Genomic DNA, 4,694 nt, shown 5'->3' with positions numbered 1-4,694 from the left:
ACAGTGCTCAACAACCAAACGGTGTTCAGTAAAAAGAGACCACAAGATTTCTGGAGATAAAATTCCAGAGGACATGAACCTCATTTTCAGTTGAACAAAATCCTCACACCTAATTAGGTTTATGGGTGTTTTGTTACATTTAACCATCTTCAAATAAGACCTTAATAGGTGAGAGTGCTGAGCAATATAAAAATCATAATAAGTGAGGGAACGTTGTGGAAATTCGATATTAGAGGTTGTTGATGGTGCAGAAGACTGAGCATGGGAAGAAAGAGGGGGGAAATGGAAGAGGTTGAAAATTTTATATTAAGGGCATGTCTGGATTTCATGTAATAATTAAGAGGATAATATTTAAGGGGGCTAAATTTACTGATGGAATAATACAGGAGGTGAAATTTCATTTTTCAAACGGAGTAGTATGACAACAATAGTGATGTAACAATTATGGAAGAAGAAATCAAGAATAAGCAACAATTAGAAATAGAGAGAGAGAATCTAGAGATGAGTATAGAAGAAGGTATAAGCAAAAATGGAGATGAAAAAGATGAATAGGAGAGAATACCAGAGGAGGGAGATGGGAACTTGGGAAGCAAGGCAGAGGAGGGAGTAATATGTAATTGACAAAAGTTGAGTTGTGTTACTGTTTCAATTCTACAGTGTAGTGACGATTATACCCTTGCTTTTTTTTTTCTTATTTTCCTTGTTGATTGACTTTGGTCTTCAGCTTTGGTTGCCTTTTCCCCTTTTCCTGCTCCACCGTTCATTTCAACCTTTTGTTTTCTCTCTCCTTTGAACCCATCTTTCTCACTCAGTCACTCCATCTCTCCTTTTTCTTTCTTTCTGCCATATGCTTTCTCATACCAAGGGAGGTGAACTTCTAAGCTATCCCTCCATTGAAGCAACTTGCGAGGTATGTCTATGCTAATTTGATTATTTTTTTAACTCATAATCTAGCTCTTAATCGTGATTAATTTGATGTTTTTCTTGATATTAAGATTAATGCTTATCTAATTATATTTTATTTGGTCAGTTGATGTAAAGATGCTAGATTGTACTTCGTATTTGATAGTTGGGTGAAATTGGTATTTGGTAGTATCAATTATAGAACAATGTTTTTTTTTTGGAGGTAAACGGTGGCGTTGGCTGTGATTTAGTGGGCAATTGAGGAATTGGTGATGTGGGGTTGTTGGTGCAAGAAGTTGGAGCAGCAGCAAGGCACTAGGGTTGCTGGTGGATGCTGTTCGTGAGGGAGAAAGGAGTTGTGGTTGGGTGAGGTGGGGGATTATGGCTCGTTGGTGGGGTGTGTGGGCGTTTTTGGTGGTGACGGTTGGCTGTGGTGGTCGGGAATTGGTGGAATCGGGGCTGTAGAAGGGTGGGGGTGGAATAGGGACTAGTTGGTGGGGGGTATGTGGGAGTTTTGGCCTGGTGGGAAGGGGATGGAAGGTTGTCAGCGGTGGTCGGGAAGGGGAGGGGGCCGTTCTTGTGGTGGTTATGGGACTGGAGTGATGTAGTGGTGGTGGGGATAGAGAGAGGGGGTGGAGCAGTGGTGGTGTTTGGGGAAGGAGAGAGAAAAGGATTAAAAATTAGTTGGGAAGTAGTAGGGTCATGGAGTGGTGTAGTAGGGTCGGGGATTTGGGGGTGGGCAAGTAGGTAGGCTCGGGGTGGGGTGGTGGGCTGGTCACCGGCGACTAATTGAGATCTCATCATATGACTTTTTCTCCTAATTCTTTCATCCAATAAACTTTGTTTAATTTTTTTATCTTAACCTTTTTATAGCGTTATTGATGTTAATTTTTGATTTGGATTATTTATGTTAATTAACCTCTAATTTCTAACAGGTTGTAGGGGGTAGAAATCAAACACTTTGCAAAGGAAGTACAAAAAGATTTGTAAGGGAAGCAAAGAGAGTTTGAGGCTGACAAGATACGGGGAAATGATGTGCGTGTATCTCAGGTGGGTATGAGTGTTTCGATTGTGTTTGATTTTAGGGATTTTAGGATAAGGGGATTTTAATGCGTGTTGTTAGTTGTCAGTTTGCTCAAGAAGACAAGGAGATGGGAAAATCGAGGATGTAGCTTCGGTGGTTTGATTAATCTTAATATCGAGGGTTTTGGTTGTGACGAACTTATTAAATAAGGTATGGAGCAAATTAAAGGTTATAGTTATAATTATAAATGAAATTTGTCCCCATCTCCTTGGTTCTGCTTCAACCATTCTCTTCCACCTAACCTTTTCTTGTTCTTGCTTTACTGTTTGTTCTTCAATTTTGAGTGATTTTAAGTCACATTAGGAAAACAGAAAGAGAATTTTATCTCTTCTGCTCTAAGGTTTGAATTAATGTTTTTGGATTAATGTTTTTTCAAATTAGGGCACAAAGAACAGTTTGCTCCATTTAATTGCCTCTTAGACAATAAGCCTAACACGTCATTTTAATGTATATGGACTTTCATGTCTTGAGAATAGAATCTCTGGTGTTAATTACCTGCTCTTTTTGAAACTGCTTTTGCTTGTAGGGTGTAAGCGCTTAAGGGTGCTAATTTCTGTACTGTATGATATATGGTATTTCCTAAAAGGACTTGTGATATTTGAATAATTTCATTTGCCATTCGGCTTCTTGATTCTCATAATTATTGTACTGCAGCATTTTCAGAGTTTCATGGATGAGTCAGCTGATTCAAGTGATTCCATTCTAAAGCACAAACCCCTTTAAACTACTTACAGCAGCAAGTTCAGCGCACAAAGAGAAAGAAGACTATAAAGAAAGAGGGGAATTTATACAGGACCTATGGGACCTGAGTCATATATACTTATGTAAGTACAAAACATTGGTATTAATGACCATGTGTAAATAGTTCTGATAATATAAGATAAAAATGTAGATGTTAAGATGTAGATCTTTTTAGCTGGTTAAATTCCATTTGATCTATACATTTGGGACAAGAAAATAATGTTCAGCATTATCCCATGAAAAAGGCAGAATGGTTCGCTATGTAAACATATCTGTCAAATCTTAAGCTATGTCCCTGATTTTTAGTTGGTATCAATGTGAAAACTGCTGGCAATCATTTCAGATATTAAGTTTACTAACTTCTTTTTCCAGTTTGTGCTATCATTAGCTGATGTTGATCCTCACCGTATGGTGGAAAATGAAAGCTTGGTTTGGATCAGCAATGATGCTATCATTGTACTTGAGCATCAAAGTGCAAATATACCACTAAGGTGAGTCGGTTAAATGAGGAACTTGCTTTGCTCTTTTAATTAGTTTGGGCACTGTTATACATTGTAAAAAGATCCTTAATGTGTCATTGATTCAATATCAATGAATATAGAAAAGTGGATTGATGGTTGGAACTAACGTATTAATATTAAAATGTGTAAAACCTTCACAAGTGTTGTTTCTGTCAGTAGTGTTGAAGTGAAAGTTGTGATGGCTGATGGGTATGATGCAAACTTTTCAATTTTAATTGCTCATATTTTATCTCTAATTAGTATAATTTATCTTTAATTAGTGTGCTATTCTTTTACTTGAGCTCTACAACTCTTTTTGCTACTCAATACAGTCAATACTATGCCCTAAAATTTGAAATAATTATCATCTAAGACAAATTTATTTTCCCTTTGTAAGATTACTTCAACATTGTTGAATGTTTTCCCCCTTTTTGTTTTTGTCAAATTTCTTGTTTATTGATCGTATTTTCGTTGAATGAATTCACACATTGTGGAGTGATTATGTTGGACGAATAATTAATTTGAATGAAATTGTGTTTCTTTTTCTTGTAATTAGTATGTATGATGGAATTTGTTGTAAAATCTATTGTGGGTATTGTATATATCACAGGCGTGCCTTGTAGGATTTGCCTGTAAAGGATATGGTTCTTGTATTTTGTATATCTCTTTCTTGTTCTCCTGTTTAAGTTTGGATTGTCTAGAATTTGCATGTAAGTATTGCATTGAAGTTTTCCTGTATTATGCTTTTCTTATTAACTTATATGGTTTGTGATTGATAAGAGGTGGAGTTTAGCTTCAGTACCAATAGCAGCATAACATACAATTCGAACATTTCTCCATAAAATTCGAGAGCACAAAAACCAAGCAAATGGACAATTTCAAACAGTAACCAATGTTCTGGAATTTTAGTGATGTGGGGTTGTTGGTGGTGGTGCAAGAAGATGGAGCAGCAGCAGGGCACTCGGGTTGCTGGTTGCTGCTGTCCGTGAGGGAGAAAGGAGTTGTGGTTGGGTGAGGTGGGGGATTATGGCTCGTTGGTGGGGTGTGTGGGCGTTTTTGGTGGTGACGGTTGGCTATGGTGGTCGGGAATTGGTGGAATCGGGGCTGTAGAAGGGTGGGGGTGGAATAGGGACTGGTTGGTGGGGGGTATATGGGAGTTTTGGCCTGGTGGGAGGAGGATGAAGGTTGTCAGCGGTGGTCAGGAAGGGGAGGGGGCGGTTCTGGTGGTGGTTATGGGACTGGAGTGGTGTAGTGGTGGTGGGGATGGAGAGAGGGGATGGACTACTTTCTTTCTTGAATATGAGTAAGTGATTTGATATACTTTGTAGTTTGTTAACTTACAGTGTCAAATTTCTTATAGTAATTTCAATAATTCTTGATAGTTTATTGAAGGAATTTATACAATACTGTTCTGAGTTATTTAGTATCATGCAAAAGTTAGGTTGGGATTTATAGAAAGAGAAAGT

At 37.9% G+C, this 4,694-nt stretch overlaps 1 long non-coding RNA gene across 1 annotated transcript; it reads left to right on the top strand.

Annotated features, from left to right (window-relative positions):
• Positions 1-775: 775 nt before the first annotated feature.
• Positions 776-2,928, top strand: LOC145578457 (uncharacterized). The gene is made up of 4 exons (XR_014098868.1): positions 776-910; positions 1,839-1,953; positions 2,034-2,137; positions 2,642-2,928. It is a non-coding gene; the product is annotated as an uncharacterized LOC145578457 (long non-coding RNA).
• Positions 2,929-4,694: the final 1,766 nt, after the last annotated feature.

The sequence above is a fragment of the Chenopodium album genome, chromosome 14, assembly GCF_948465745.1.
Source record: "Chenopodium album chromosome 14, dcCheAlbu1.1, whole genome shotgun sequence".
In the NCBI taxonomy this organism is placed as follows: Eukaryota; Viridiplantae; Streptophyta; class Magnoliopsida; order Caryophyllales; family Amaranthaceae; genus Chenopodium; species Chenopodium album.
The sequence above is the reverse complement of the archived record's forward strand: the minus strand, read 5'-3'. Positions and strand labels throughout refer to the sequence as shown.